This window comes from Corylus avellana, chromosome 8, assembly GCF_965113065.1.
Source record: "Corylus avellana chromosome 8, dhCorAvel1.hap1.2, whole genome shotgun sequence".
In the NCBI taxonomy this organism is placed as follows: domain Eukaryota; kingdom Viridiplantae; phylum Streptophyta; class Magnoliopsida; order Fagales; family Betulaceae; genus Corylus; species Corylus avellana.
Genome location: NC_142497.1, coordinates 4,912,954 through 4,929,720, shown reverse-complemented (window position 1 = coordinate 4,929,720; position 16,767 = coordinate 4,912,954). Strand labels below are relative to the sequence as shown.

The window sequence follows — 16,767 nt, the reverse complement described above, 5'->3', positions numbered from 1 at the left end:
TGGTAGCGAAGCTAGGTAGGTAAAGCACTTCAAATTTCCATGAAACTTCATGTACGCCAAATTACCTTCATGGGTGGACCCCGAATCCGACTTTCCACGACATTTCCTTCTACTTTCTTGGACAAGAGAGGGAGCATTTGTGAATTGTGAGTAACCTGCAGCTTTCCTCATGTTGACTGCTTTTTCACAACGCGGAAAGCCTTTCCAATATAAACAATACCCAGAACCTTGTTACAGAAACTGAAACCTATTCTCAAAATCTGCAAATTATAGCATTGCTTTTAAAAAATGTTGGCTTGCTTTTGTTTGTTGGTGTGTTTTTTCGTTCTTGGCATCATCTACTTGCAAAAAAAGAGAAGGCATTGCATTAAACAAGCTTGTATGCCTTCGATGGTGTCCACGAGCACCGAGATAGCCTTTTCATCTTCTTCTTCAACACCTTCACGGAGATACGATGTTTTCCTCAGTTTCCACGGCAAAGACACTCGCAAGACTTTTACAGACCATCTACATGCCGCTTTGAAACACAAAGGCATTCTCGTCTTTAGAGAATATATGTTTGTGAGGAGCTCTTAAAAGTAATACAAGAATCCAAGTACGCAATCGCCATTATCTCTCCAAACTACGCTTCCTCCAGATGGTGTCTCATTGAACTTTCCAAGATCGTCCAATGCATGAAAGACACGGGGCTAACAATTTTGCCCATTTTCTACCACGTGGATCCTTCACACATACGAAACCAGACGGGAAGTTTGCAAAAGCTTTTGCTAGGGATGAAAAAGATCCCAAGTTTGACGTCGAGATTATGCAAAAGTGGAGGGCTGTTAAGTATGACTTGAATTAAAAGTCATGGTGGGATCCAATGGTTTGTCTCCTTCTTCAAGTAGGAGAGGTTCTTGGTTCAACCGGTTTGCTCCTTTATATGTGGGTTTTGGAGTCCTTCTCCTATGTGTAATTGGACTCCTTGTTTTGACTTATAGTAAAAGTCCTAGATCAACATGTAAAAGGAGAGTTAAGCTTCTATATAAGGAACAAAGCACAAGGTGAATGTGTGTGTACCAAAAACGTGAAGCACCAAAAGGAGGAGAAAAAAGAGAGAATTTGAGAGAAGAAGGTACAAGGGCAGCAAGGATGTTTTTTTCTTGGTGGTTTTTGGAGAAGCCAAAAACAAGTGATTAGAAGAAAAATGGTGCTGCAGAGTGAGAAGAAAATAGAGATCAGCCGTCATCCGTTCCAGCAAAAGAAGAGTTTGTACATCTGTCTTTTATATTCTATTTTAGGAATAATCTCTCTTGTGTGATTGTGAGATTTGGGTGTATTGGGGCTTTGGGATCTGAGTGATTTTCTCTCTACTATTTTTGTACTCCATCTTTTGATAGTGAATTTTCTCTGTGTCGTCTCCGCCAATGGATGTAGGTTTGTTAAGCCGAATCACTTAAATCTTTGTGTCGTGTGTGATTCCTTATCTTTGTTATTCCGCATTCTTCTTATTTTTCGCATCTCACTGGTCTTGGGAAATAGGATTAATTTCCTAACAAGAGCTGCTTTGACAGAAGTGGGCAATATCTCCGGATGGCATCTATGTGATAGGTAACTCTTTTTGTTTCTCTCTTTTTTGTTTTCTTTTGGATCTAGCTAATTAAATCGTATATTGGCATCAATTCATCATCATCCTAAAAACTCATATTTTGTATAAGAAGTACCTGAAGAAGTTTTTTTTTTTTTTTTTTTTAAAAAAAAAAGAAAACGATTTAAAGATATTAATAAACAATATTTGAGGGAGTTGAAATCCATAAATTTTAATTTGGATTAAAATGCTATTGCCATTTCTAATTAACCATCCACAACCATGACGAATATTATAGAAATCCTTGCGACTGGTTGACATTTGACAATGAATTATCTTTTTAGCCTCTATATATCATTGTCTCACGAATTTACAGTTCATGCATAATTGCTTTGATTAACAAAAGCAGCATTATTATGTAGTAAATGTATTTAATTTGTCTATTTGTGATATATATATATATATATATATTATTTTATTGTGAAGATAAAAGAAAAAGAAAAAAAGACTAAGAAAAAGGGAATAGACATACAAATAATTAAGGGGAAACTACATTGTGCCCCTTAAACATTAAAAATTCTCAATTTAGGCTTTGTTTACTTCGACGTAAAATGGTTTTCAGAAAATGATTTTCGCATTTTTCGGTATTTACTTCGACGTAAAATAGTGGTCAACAGAAAATATTTTCCTTTTGACTGAAAATTCTTCTTTAATTTTCAAAACATGGTTTACGGTTTTGAAAAACGTAAACCATTTTCCGACTGTAAGCATCTCATTCTTAAATCGATGGACCTTGCCAAGACCTGCTGTTGATAATGGCTCAAATTGTCAACAAATGTGAAGATAATTGCTGGAAAATATCAATATTCAAGTTGGTTGGCTCAAGTCATATTTATCTATAAGAGGATAAGGTTAGTTTTAAAAGGAGTCCAAGAACAACTAGAATTGGATTTTTAGAGAAAACGTGTGTGGATAAACATGTGGGCTGAAATGCTTATCTTCATCATGGAAAAGACTTTGTATTCATGATGGTTTCGTTTTCTCAGCAGCAATTGGATTATAATTGTTTCTCCTCTTTTTTCGTGATTAAGCCTCTATAAAAGAACATGCAGTCCTTGGTTAAGTGGGGATCCGGAAAATTCAAATTGGTGAGAGCACTTTGTGGCGTTTACAAAGTGTAGAGAGTTTTTCTTTACTGGGTATTTGAGAGGGAAAGTTGAGTGGGGTGTACAAGGGCTTAAGGGCTTGGGTTTGGAATATTAAACTTGAGCGGTTCAGGCTTGTACCATTGTACTCAAAATTTCTCAATAGTAAAGAAGGAGACCGGATCACGCCCCGTTGACGTAGGCATATTGCTGAACTATGTAAACTCTTTGTGTACGTGTGTGATTGGTGTGTGTTCTCGCGTGTTTTCTTTCCAAACTTATCTTTCGCATAAAGGGCTGGTGGGAAATTGGTTGCCAATTAATTATCAATTTTCCCAACAATTGGTATCAGAGCTTGGTTGCGGATTTCTACTCGTTAAGAAGAAATGCAGTCCTTGAAGTTTGGGATTGAAAGGTTCGACGGGAGAATGAACTTTGGCTGGTGGCAAATACAAGTCAAGGACATCCAATCTGGGCTACACAAAACGTTGAGAGAAGCAGGTTCGGCAAATTGCTCCAAAAACGCTAATAGTGTTTCTCTCGCTGCAGTGAGAGATGATTATGATGATGCTCTTTGGTAAGGGCATGTACATCCTCTGGCATGACCGCTAAAAATGTCAGGATAATGGATGTGTTCTATTAGCGGGTCCACATTTGCATACGAGACATTGGTTTGGTTTGTTGATGTTAGGTATGTGGTGGAAAAGGGTGTCGATGGCTGATGAACTTCCGAGGGAACCAAACATGAAAGTTGCACCATATTTTTCAGCAGGATTTTTTCGACATGTGCCAAAAGATGAAAATTCTTGGAATGGTTTAATTCTAAGTGCATGTGCTCTTTATGGTGGAGCATGATAATTCTTGTATAATTATTACTGTTAGTGTAGACAGTGTTTTGTACCACATCCTAGGGCGTGGGGATGGGCATCGGTCAAGATGCGGACCTGAGGTCTCAGGTGAAGGTTGCCAAATTTTCGCCAAGGTGGAGATTGTTGATAATGGCTCAAATTGTCAACAAATGTGAAGATAATTGCTGGAAAATATCAATATTCAAGTTGGTGGGCTCAAGTCATATTTATCTATAAGAGGATAATGTTAGTTTTAAAAGGAGATCAAGAACAACTAGAATTGGATTTTTGGAGAAAACGTGTGTGGATAAACATGTGGGCTGAAATGCTTATCTTCATCATGGAAAAGACTTTATATTCATGATGGTTTCGTTTTCTCAGCAGCAATTAGATTATAATTGTTTCTCCTCTTTTTTCGTGATTAAGCCTCTATAAGAGGACATGCAGTCCTTGGTTAAGTGGGGATCCGGAAAATTCAAATTGGTGAGAGCACTTTGTGGCATTTACAAAGTGTAGAGAGTTTTTCTTTACTGGGTATTTGAGAGGGACAGTTGAGTGGGGTGTACAAGGGGTTAAAGGCTTGGGTTTGGGATATTAAACTTGAGCGGTTCAGGCTTGTACCATTTTACTCAATATTTCTCAATAATAAAAAAGGAGACCGGATCACGCCCAGTGGACGTAGGCATATTGCTGAACCACGTAAACTCTTTGTGTACGTGTGTGATTGGTATGTGTTCTCGCGTGTTTTCTTTCCAAACTTATCTTTCACATAAAGGGCTGATGGGAAATTGGTTGCCAATTAATTATCAATTTTCCCAACACCTGCCCAGAACCTCGCCAGAACTTGATCGAGACTCGCCTAGGACCCGCTCGGGACCGCGCTAGGACCTGACCGGACTTGAACTGGACCTGCCAGGACCTGCCCAAGACCTACCTGAGACCCGATAAGGACCCGCCCTAGACTTGATCGGGACCCGCCCAAGACCTAGGCGGGACTTGTCAAGAACCTGCTCGGGACCTGCTGGGACCCCATCGGGACCTGATCGAGACCCATCTATGACCTGACCGGGACTTGACCAGGACCCGCCAAGGACCTACCCGGGACCTGCTTAGGACCCGCCCGGGACCCCGCCTGGACCTGCCCGAGACTTGATCGGGACCCATCCGAGACCTGACCAGTACTTACCTGGGACTTAACCAAGACCCCACCGGGACTTGACCAGGACCTGACCGAGACCTGCCTGGGACCCGCCCAGGACTTGCCCGAGACTCGCCTGAGACCCGCTCGGGACCTGACCGGGACCCGCCCGGGACTTGACCGGGACTTACCGAGGACCTGCCCGGGAACTGCCTGGGACTTGACTGGGACTCGCCTAGGACTTGACCGGGCTTGCCCGGGATCCACCCGGGACTTGTTCAGGACCCCTGCGGGACCCGCACGGGAGTTACCTGGGACTTGACCGGGACCTACCCGTGATTTGATCGGGCTTGCGCGGGACCCACCAGGACCTGACCGGGACCCGCTCGGGACCTGCTCGGGACCCGCACGGGACTTGCCCGGTTGAGTCCCGGTCAAGTCTCGTCGGGGTTCCTGGCGGGTTCCGGTGAAGCCTCGAGCAAGTCCCGAGCAAGTCTTGGGTGGGTCCCAGTCAAGTCCTAGTGGGGTCCCGATCAAGTCCTCGGAAAGTCTTGACGAGGTGTCGGGCGTGTCCCGATCATGTCCTAGGCAAGTCTCGGCAAGGTCCCAGGCAAGTCCCGGGCGGGTCCCGATCAAGTCCCAGGATGGTCCCAAGCAACTCTCGGGTGTGTCCGAGTCAGGCCCCGAGCAAGTCCCGGGCGGGTCACGGGCAAGTCCTGGGTGGGTCCTGGTCAAGTCTCGGCGGGGTCTCGGTCAAGTCCCGGGTAGGTCTCGGCGGGGTCCCGGACAAGTCTCAGTCAGGTCTCGGCAGGGTCTTGGGCAGGTCCTAGTTGGGTCCCGAACATGTCCCAGGCAGGTCCCGGTGGGGACCTTATTGGAAAAAATATATATATATTGGGAAAACTTCACTAAGCCCCCCTGAACTTCCAATCGACTTTGCAGACCCCCCCCCCCCGGGAACTTCCAAATCTCTTATTTTGAACTCCTGAACTTCCATTTGTTCTCACTTTGGACCCCTCTGTCAATTTTTAACATTAGATTAAACGGTTTGACTTTTTTATACCCATTATACCTCCCACGTTAACTACACCGTTTGGACTTCAAAACTACAACACTCACCCAGCCCATAACGACGCCGTTTTGGGCATTAACATATAAAAAATTAAAAATTAAAAATTAAAAAAAAAAAAAAAAAAGGGAGAGAGATCGGGGTGGCTCCAGCCACCCCTTGGCCAAAATGGGGTGGCCGGACCACCCCATTTTTGGCCAAGGGGGTGGTTGGAGCCACCCCCTGGCCGATCTGGGGGTGGTCGAACCACCCCCATGGCCAAGGGGGTGGTCCGGCCACCCCCTTGGCAAAAAAAAAAAGGGGATCGGGTGCATTTGGGGGTGGCCGGACCACCCTCCAGTGGCTGGGGTGGTTTCGGCCACCCCATACCGGCCGTATGGGGTGGCCGAAACCACCCCCAGCCCCTTGGGGGTGGTCCGGCCACCCCCAAATGCACCCGATCCCCCCTCCCCCTCCCACCGTTTTTTTTTTTTTTGGCCTTTTGGGGGTGGCCGGACCACCCTCTTGGCCATGGGGGTGGCTCCAGCCACCCTGTTCTCTTTCTCCAGTTTTTTTTTTAAAGAAAAAAAACAATTTTAATGCCCAAATCGACACCGTTTTGACCTGGGGTGTTTTATATATATATATATATATATAAATAGTTTTTTAATATTTTTAATATTTTCATTTTCTTTTTTTTTTAAAGAAAAAAAATATATAATTTTAATGCCCAAAACGGTGTCGTTTTGGGTTGGGGTGGGTGCTGTAGTTTTGGGCATTTTTGAAATTTCAAGTGGGCTGGGTAGGGGTATAATGGGCATAAAAAGTCAGATTGTTTGACTTTAACGTTGAAAACTAACAGATGGGTCCATAGTGAGAGAAAATGGAAGTTTAGGGGTCCAAAATGAAAGATTTGGAAGTTCAGAAAGGGTCTGCAAAATCGGCCGGAAGTTCAGGGGGGCTTAGTTAAGTTTCGCCTAAAAAAAATATTTAAAAAAAAATTATTTTTCGTGTTCGCGGAAAACGTCGTAAAATGTTTTCGACAAAAAACATTTTCAGGGAAAATCGCTTCCCTGAAAATATTTTCCGACAAAAATCATTTTACATCGAAGTAAACGGAACCCTAGTGTATACAATTTTAAAAATTTTGCAATGGCAAACGAAGTATATGTAAAATATCCCCTATACCCCTATATTTAAAAATTATTTAACTTTTAAATAAATAAAATTTGTAAAAAGGAAAATGGAAACCATGGCTTGGCCATGCGGGTCAACCTGGCAACAAATTTTTCTTTTTAATTTTTAAATAAGGGTATTTTGGTGTTTCTCATTAAAAGAAAATCCTAACCGAAATGTAACATTGCAAACTTTTTAAAGTTTGATACACTAAATTGCGAGTTTTTTTTTTTTTTTTTCTTTCTTTTCAAGTTTATGGGATGATTGTAAAAGTGCTAAAAGTTCAAGGGATTAAGTGAAGTTTCTCTAATAATTTAAAGATAAAATTATGCACTCTCAAGCCATTGAGCTTTTATAGTCAAGTGAAAAAACATGATTTTACATTAGACTGGACGAGCGACCAAGCAAATCAAGCCTTAATTATGGTGATACATTATAAATTAAGATTTCTCATTCATTTGTTAAATGAAGCTAACCATTGTACATGATTAAGCATTTTGTCTCTCTATGGCTATATTGACGTCCTATCTTTTCTACAATAACGAATCAAAAGTTGTTGAAGAAATAATTAGTAGAATGATATTTAGAGGATTGGTTAACTTCTCAAATGTTCCCAATGGTCTTGTTGGAATAGAATCCCGTGCGGAGGAAATTATGAGCAAACTTTGTATAGGGTTGGATGATGTTTGCTTTTTTGGGATTTATGGGATGGGTGGAATTGGGAAGACAACCTTGTCAAAATTCATTTATGAAAGAGTTTCTCATCAATTTGAATCTAGTTGCTTTATTGCTAGTATTAGAGAAGAAACTAGAACTAAGTATGATCTAGTTAATCTACAAAAACAACTGATTTATGAGATTCTCATGGCCAGAGAAATAAATATATGGAATAGCTATGGGGCAATCAGAGTGCTAGTAAACAGACTACGAAATAAAAAGGTTTTTATTGTTCTTGATGATGTGGATAGAGTAAAACAACTAAAAGCATTAGCAGAGAGTCATGATTGGTTTGGTCAAGCGAGTAGAATCATTATAACAAGCAGAGATAGACATTTGCTTAACATTTTTGTTGATAAAATCTATGAGGTTAAGAAGCTGAATGATGTTGAAGCTTTACAACTCTTTAGTTGGAAAGCCTTCAAGAAACCTTATCCTGAAGAAAATTATGTGCAATTGTCTATGAATATTGTGAATTACGCTTAAGGCCTTCCTTTAGCTCTTGAAGTTTTTGGTTCCTTCTTATTTGGTAGAACAATGGATGAATGGAAGAGTGCCAGGAATCTATTGAAAAAAAATCCTAGAGAAGAAATTTTGGATAAACTTCAAATAAGTTATAGAGGATTGGATAAATTGGAGAAACAAATGTTTCTAGATATTGCATTCTTCTTCAATGGAGCACATATGGATAGCGTCATACACAAACTAGAAGGTTTGGGTTACGATCCGATCATCAATATCAAAGTTCTTGTGGACAAATCTCTTATAACCATCTTAGAGCTCAGAAGATTGGGGATGCATGATTTGATACAAAAGATGGGTCAAAAAATAGTTCATGATGAGTGTGTAGAGCCTGGTGAACGCAGTAGATTGTGTCATGATAAGGATGTCATTCACGTACTGAAAAATGATATTGAAAGTGGATTAGTCTAGACACAAACATAGAGAAGTACAATTTTTATACTGATTCTTGTAAGTATTTGTCAATTATTTCCATCACACTAATTTCATTTGTCTTGGTTACTAGGGAACTAATGCGATTAGAGGCATTGTCCTAAAATTGCCTTTACAGAAACAAGAGCGGCTAAGTGTTGAAGCCTTCTCAAAGAAGAAAAAATTGAAAACGCTTCAGATTGGAGTCAACGAACCTGGAGTTATTTGCTATTCTAAAGCTTATGATAATTTACGCACTAATCTGGAATGGCATGGAAATCCTTCGAATTTCATGCTAAGCAATGAGTTATGCATTATGGAATGGTGGGGATATCCTTTAGTATCATTGCCGACCAATTTCCAATCAGACAATCTTGTTGAGCTCATAATGCCTTACAGCTGCATCAAACAATTGTGGGATGGAAGGAAGGTAAGATTTTGGCTTCTACAAATGTAGTTTCCTCTTCCTTTTAATCTTGTTCATTTTATCTAACTATTTATTGGTCTTCTATAACAGAGTTTTGACAAATTGAAACGCATTCACCTGAGTCACTCTAAAAATTTAATCGAGACACCAGACTTGAGCGGAGTCCCAAATCTTGAGCAACTAGAGCTTCAATATTGTACAAGTTTGTGTGAAGTCAACCCGTCCATTGGATTTCTTAAACGGCTTAAAGATTTGTATCTACAAGGTTGCAAACGTCTTAAGAGACTTCCAGACGAGATGATCAGTTTGTCGTCTCTTGTAAATCTCAATATATCTGATTGCTCAAGACTAGAGAACATCCCAAAGAACATGATTAGTGGTATGAAATGTCTAGAGTACCTTTGGGTAGGTAGAAGTGCAACAAGGGAACTTCCGATAGGTAGTGGACCAGATCCCATTATAAGTCTTTTGATACCAAATTCGTTCTCAAGTTTAAGGTCTTTAAGAGAACTAGACTTGAGTTATATCAATCTATCAAATGGAGAACTTCCTAGTGATCTTAGTTGCTTATCCTCACTTTGGAATTTAAATTTGTCTTGTCTACTTTCGAATCTTGAATGGCTAAATCTGAGTTATTGTAACCTATTGGATGGAGCGATCCCCGATGATCTTAGTTGCTTATCCCCACTTTTTTGTTTAAACCTAAGTGGGAACAAATTTACAAGGATACTAGATAGTTTGGCTCAACTTTCTCACCTTTATGAACTTAAGTTGGATGATTGTAGTTGTCTTGAAGTACTGCCGAAGCTTCCATTTCGATTAGGACAATTGAGTGTAAGAAATTGTCCATCGCTGGAGTTGTTTTATAAGGAAATGGAGATGTGGAGAACTTCAAATGAAAAATTAAGGAGCATTGATTGCTCTTTAGTGGCCACTTATTTTGATTACGATGGAAAACCCTTCAAAATCCTCCATCTGCATCCATGAAGTCCTTTATGGACTAAGGATGCATATTATATTGTGAGTCTCTTTAGTGATCTCTTTTTTAACACGTACACTGAATTAAGTTATAATATATATTGTTTTGTAATATATTGCTTAACATCTTTCTCTCTTTGGGTTTTATTTTACAGCATGAACGTTTTGATAATATAGCATGTGGCCCTGCGTTGGTGGGATCAGGAATCCCAGAGTGGTTCAACGATAAAAGCACTAATTCGTTTGGAACAATTCAATTGCATTCAGATTTGGGCTCATGTAGGTCCTTTTGGCACTGTAAGGGGTATGCTGTTTTTATTGTTTATGAATTTCATGAGCCTCACACTACTCATCCAAGAAAACTCAAGGTCGATGAGCGGAAGGGGAATTCAAATTCTACAACATTTGATAGCACTCATCCTAATTTTCCCAACTTTGTTTGTCAATTTCAAGTCAATGGAGTTGAAATTATACAACCGTTAGTCCTTTGTGCCCCTGGAGTCCCTTCCGTTGGGCCAAACGGATTTTGGGTGTATATACCACCTAAGTGGTTCTTACGGAGAAGTGTGGGGAATAAATGTGAATCCATTAAGGCTTCTGTAGAAAAAGACAACAGAAAGATAATTGTGGAGAAGAAATTTGTATTTCTGATGTAATTTGAATTGTACAATGGAATGGCCTATTTATAGTTGAATGAGGCCCTAAAAGAAAGGAAATACAATAATTACAGAATAAATTAACTTGCAAGAAAACAATCTCTATAAGGAAATTAACTTGGCAACCAAGCCAAGAGTAGGGACCAAGCAAAGATTCATAATATTCTAACATCCCCCCTCAAACTTTAGGGGGCGAAGCCAACTTGAGTTTGGAGATAAGATCAGTGAGTCGTCCAGGTGGATGAGATTTGGTAAAGATGTCAGCCAATTGATCTGCAGAGGTGACGGAATGAAGATGCAAAATACCTTGCTGAAGATGATGGCGGATGAAATGACAATCAATCTCGATATGTTTTGTGTGTTCATGGAAAACATCATTATGAGCAATCTGTGTAGCACTCTGATTGTCACAATAAATAGGGGAACTAGTGGACTGAGAAACACCCATGTCGGAGAAAAGCCATCGTAACCAGAGAAGTTCAGATGTAGTGTCAGCAAGAGCACGATACTCAGCTTCAGTACTAGATCGAGCAACAACAGATTGTTTCTTACTGCGCCACGAAATTAGAGAAGTTCCAAGTATGAAACAATATCTAGTGGTAGAGCGACGATTAGTAGGATCACTAGCCCAATCAGCATCAAAGTAGGCTCAGAGCTCAAGAGATGAATGAGAAGAGAAATGAATACCATGAAACATAGTGCCCTTGACATAGCGCAAAATGCGAAGAACAGCAGCATAATGAGTAGATCGAGGTGCACTCATAAATTGACTCACCAAATGAACAACATAGGCAATATCAGGTCGTGTAACAGTAAGATAAATAAGACTACCTACTAGCTGCCTATAGAGAGTAACATCGGATAAAGGCTCACCATCCGTGGCTAGAAGTTTGACATTGGTCTCAAGGGGGCTGCTCGCTGTTTTACTGTCTGTCAAACCTGCTCGGGAAAGTAGATCAGATGCATATTTGGCTTGAGAGAGATAATAACCATCATTACTCGAGGTAACCTCAAGACCAAGAAAGTAGCTGAGTGTTCCCAAGTCCTTCATTTCAAAATTTTGGCTAAGGAAGGATTGAAGAGCACGGATGCCTGAAATGTCATCACCAGTAATAATTATATCATCTACATAAAGAAGGATAAGGATAGTACCATTATCAGTAGTCCGAAGAAAGAGAGCCGAGTCATAAGAACTAGAAACAAAGCCTTGTTGAGCAACCACAAAACTGAACTTAGGAAACCAAGCACGAGGAGCCTGCTTGAGATCGTAAAGTGCCCGACGGAGTCTACAAACTTTGTATGGCGAATGGTGATAGCCAGGTGGAGGGTGCATATAGACTTCTTCTGTAAGATCACCATTGAGGAATGCATTTTTAACATCCATCTAAAATAACTGCCAATACCGAACAACAGCAACTGCAAGTAAGGATCTAACAGAGGTCAGTCTAGCAACAGGAGCAAAAGTCTCCTCATAGTCAATACCATACTCCTGAGCAAATCCTTTCGCAACAAGACGAGCCTTATAGCATTCCACAGATCCATTTGCACGAGTTTTAATTTTATAAACTCATTTACATCCTACTGCAAACTTCCCAGGAGGCAAATCCACCAAGTCCCATGTATGGATTTTAGAAATGGCATCTAGTTCATCAGACATAGCTTTATGCCAAAGAAGGTCAGCACTAGCCTCACGATAAGAGTGAGGTTCGTGAAGAGCAGCAAGAACAGAAAAACAATGATAATCATGGAGATGGGCAGGTGGTGCTCTTACCCTATTGGAGCGACGAAGTTCAGGAGAAGGCTCAGAAGTGTGTGATGTAGCAGGAGGATCCGTAGTCGAATCAGGCAAATTAGAAGTAGCCGTAGAAGGTTCGTCCAATGAGCTTGAGTTATCTGCAGATGATCCAGGAAATAAAACAATATAGGGGTCAGTGAAGACAGGAGAATATGCGGAGGAAGGATGCCAAAAAGGCATTTGACTGGTGAACATTTTATGTTCCCAGAACTCCACATGGCGAGAGATCCTAAGTCGGCGGGCAATGGGGTCATAGCAGCGATAACCTTTTTGAGTGATGCCATAACCAAGGAAGCAACACAAGCGAGAGCGGGGTTCAAGTTTAGTACGCTCAAGTGGAGGAAGAGTGACAAAACAGATACAACCAAAGACGCGAAGCAAAGAATAGTTAGGTGTGCTACCATACAAGCGCTCATAAGGAGTTCGGTTGTGAATAGTCGAGGAAGGCACACGATTAATCGTGTAAATAGCAGTGAGAGCAGCCTCACCCCAAAAGCGTTCAGGAAGTGAGGTAGAGATGAGAAGAGCTCTTATAGTGTCTAAGATGTGACGATGTTTGCGTTCTGCACGCCCATTTTTGCTGAGAAGTGTAAGGACAAGAACAATGAGAGATGGTCCCATTTTGTTTTAAAAAAATTTGAAAAGATTTCTTATTATACTCCATAGCACTATCTGAACAAAAAATTTTGATGGTACGAGAAAATTGGGTTTGTACCATTTGATGAAAATTTTGATAAACTTGAATGAGTTCAGAGTGATGCTGTAATAAATATATCCAAGTATAACGAGAATAATCATCAAGAAAAATAACAAAATAGCGAGATCTCCCTTCAGTGGGAACAGGGGCAGGGCCCCAAATATCAGAATGAACCAAATCAAATGGTGCAGAAGATGAAGACTCACTTTTATTAAAAGATAAATATGTTTATTTGCCAAGATGATAAGAAACACAATCAAAAGATTTTACATCTATTGATCCTATATGACCTTGAGATGCAAGAAGTTGGACACGTGGTAGAGAGGCATGACCCAAACGTGAATGCCATAAGTTGGAAGAAGCAGTGAGTGTTTTGACAGCAGCTGCTAAGTGAGTAGGAGTTTGCAAGAATGAAAGCTCAAAAAGACGTCCAATCTTACGGCCGGTCCCAATTAGTTGACCCGTCTGTGGATCCTGCACATCAACACCCTTGTTAGAAAATGTCAACTCTAAACCTAGTTCACAAAGTTGGCCAACTGAAAGAAGATTTAATGACAATTGGGGAACAAGATATGTGTTATCAATAGACAAATTAGGTGAAGAAATAGACCTACTATGACTAACAGGTAACCTAGAACCATCAGCAGTATAAATGACAGGGTTAGGAGAAAGGGCAGATTTTTGGGAAAATAACGTGGGGTCATGGGTCATATGATTACAACAAGCAGAGTCAATGAACCATGAATTTTTACCTGATGTGATGGACAAGGCAGTAAAGGAACGAGATAGAACCTGATGGATTAGTGCCTCAACGTCAAATGCAGTGAGAGCAGAGGATTGAGATTGGTTCTCAGTGTAAGATGCAGGTGCAGAGGAACCATATGAAACAACTGCGGCTGTTTGTTGGAAAGGAGCTCGTGACTGACGTCTGTTTTGGAGCTTATAGCAATTAGCAATAGAGTGACCATGCTGTTTGCAATAGTTGCAAATTAACTTCATGGAGGAAGACAGTGGTGTGGATCGTCGAGGAGGAAATTTAGGAACACTCTGAGGTGTAGCAGCGACAACCATATCTAGAGATTGCAAGTGAATAGTGGACCGTCGAGTCTCTTCAGAAATAAGTTTTGCTACAGCACCTTCCAATGTGGGAAGAGGATTGTGGTGTAAAAGAGAAGCCCGAGTGGGTTTAAAATCCACACGAAGAGCCATCATAAAATGCATAAACTTCCGACGATCCCGATACTTTGCAAATATTCTACATCTTCAAGATGCTTCAGTTGAGGATCTGCAGGGGATAATTGCTCCCAAAGACTATTAGTTTGAGAATAAAAATCAGCAATAGACTGACCTGGCTCCTGACGTGTCTGGTAAAGTTTAGTTTCAATCTGAAACTCAAGTGAGGCATCATAAGTACAATTGTATCGTTTTGCTAAAAACTCCCAGGCAGCCTTTGCATTCCCAAGCTTGGGGAGCAAACTATGGATGGAAGGAACTAAAGTATTGATAAACCAAGAAATAATACGATAATTTGCACTATCCCAATCTTCAAATCGATTGGCAAATTTGTCGGCTGACTCACCTTCTTTTTGTGTGGGTGCAATAGTTTCTCCACAAATATAACGCCATAATCTCCTCCCTCTAAAAAAAACTTCCATATTTTGAGCCCACAACATATAATTGGAACCATCTAAAATATTGTCAATGGAACGGACAATATTATCAAGATTGGTAGACTTTTTTTTTTTTTTTTTGGTTCTTTTTTTTTTTACGGAAAATAAAATTAAAAAAATAAATAAATAAACTTGTGGGTAGTAATCCGGTGTGGCGAAGGTGCAGGTGTAGCCTTAGGGAGCGATCTGGTGTGGCGCGCGCACAACAACTACGGTGCACCCGCGAGCAGGGATCCAGTGCGACGCGGTACACAGCAGCTAAGATAGACTAGCGGGCACGGATCCTTTGTGGCGTAGCACTGTAGACCTGGCGCATGTGGTGCGTGGAGTGAGTGGGCGCGTGTAGCGCGTGATTTTCGCGCTCAAACAGAGTGTCCGGCGCGTAGCGGCGCGTGGTAGACTTCGTTTCGCACAAATATTCCTATTTTGAACAACAAGACCTCTACAACTTCCGTCACATACAAAAAAAATAACCGCAACAAGCGTTTGGTGTATTGTTGAAATAGAAAGAACCACCAAAAAGAACGCTCAAACGGAAAAACAAAAAAATTGTACGGACGGGGAACGGAGGCTTAAAAGAGGCACAAAAAAAAACGGTGGCTCTGATACCATGTAGAAAAAGACAACAGAAAGATAATTGTGGAGATGAAATTTGTATTTCTGATGTGATTTGAATTGTACAATGAAATTACCTATTTATAGTTGAATGAGGCCCTAAAAGAAAGGAAATACAATAATTACAAAATAATACATTAATTACAGAATAAATTAACTTGCAAGAAAACAATCTCTATAAGGAAATTAACTTGGCAACCAAGCCAAGAGTAGGTACTAAGCAAAGATTCATAATATTCTAACAGCCTCAATTACAACAGGCACCCTGAATGTAGAGGTAAAGGAGTGTGGGGCGCGTTTAGTACGTGATGAGCATGCTGCTTTCGCGTTGCACCAATTTCTCAACACCATTTCTCCACCTGCTTTGGGTTTCAAAAGTGATGAGAATCTTTTTTCTCATTTCAAATACTCGTTTGTCTCCGTCAAGGGCCCTATTATTATTAAATCTAATGTTGTAGCATCTGGATCAATTGGGTCGGTTAATGGTCAGGATCTTTTGAAAAAAAGCGAAAGGTATAAAATTCGCCTCAATAGGAAACAGGTTAATGGGCATTAAGGGAAAACAAAAAATGTTGACGTTTCCATCCCAGAGGCATATGGGCGAACTGACAAAGAAAAGGAGAAGAAAAGCTCACAAATGACGAGCAAACACAGAGGCACCTCAATCCGCAGCTCTACAACTTGGATACTATACAAGAGTTCTAGTGGTGCGTTTCTAATTTTACCCATTCTCTCTCTCTCTCTCTTCTATTTGATTTTAGGCTTATTTTTTATATTTGGTGATTTTTTTTTCTTGTTTTGGTGTCAATGGTGATATGGGTTTGTGTTGCTATTTTTCCTCTTTCTTCATTCGTTTCTTTCTGTTTCGTTGCTCACAAAGTTTCTAGGAATTCAAAGTATTTTAAGTTTTCTTAGATTTAAGACAATGATAATATTCTGATTTTTCGATGTCTTTTATTTTTTCCTCACGTTTCTCTCTGTTATTTCTTGCTTTGTTTATTTTATTTATTATTGTCAAATTTCTCGAACCAGCTCAATAAACTTCCCTGGTTCCAACTTCCATGTCATTTACTTTCTTAGTTTCTTTTACATAGAGTGAAATTCAGCATTAGTACCTGGTTTTTGATAAAATGTCTCTATAGTGCTTTTTGGGTGTTCTTATTGCGAATAGAGCATAAGCGGTATTCCAGCACTCTTTGGTGAGTCTTTAGATGCCATTCCTCAGTTGCTTAAGCTGCTTCCTGAAATCTTGTTGCCAAAAACCCCTGTCAAGCTTCTTTAAGACTTTTGTATTCAAAAAATGATTGCCAAAATGCCAATTCACTCTCCTGCTATATGTTAGAAATTCCAAAAATAA

The 16,767-nt window shown here is 40.4% G+C and overlaps 1 pseudogene; it reads left to right on the top strand.

Moving 5' to 3' along the window:
- Positions 1-259: 259 nt before the first annotated feature.
- On the top strand, positions 260-8,572 carry LOC148584002 (TMV resistance protein N-like; annotated as a pseudogene).
- Positions 8,573-16,767: the final 8,195 nt, after the last annotated feature.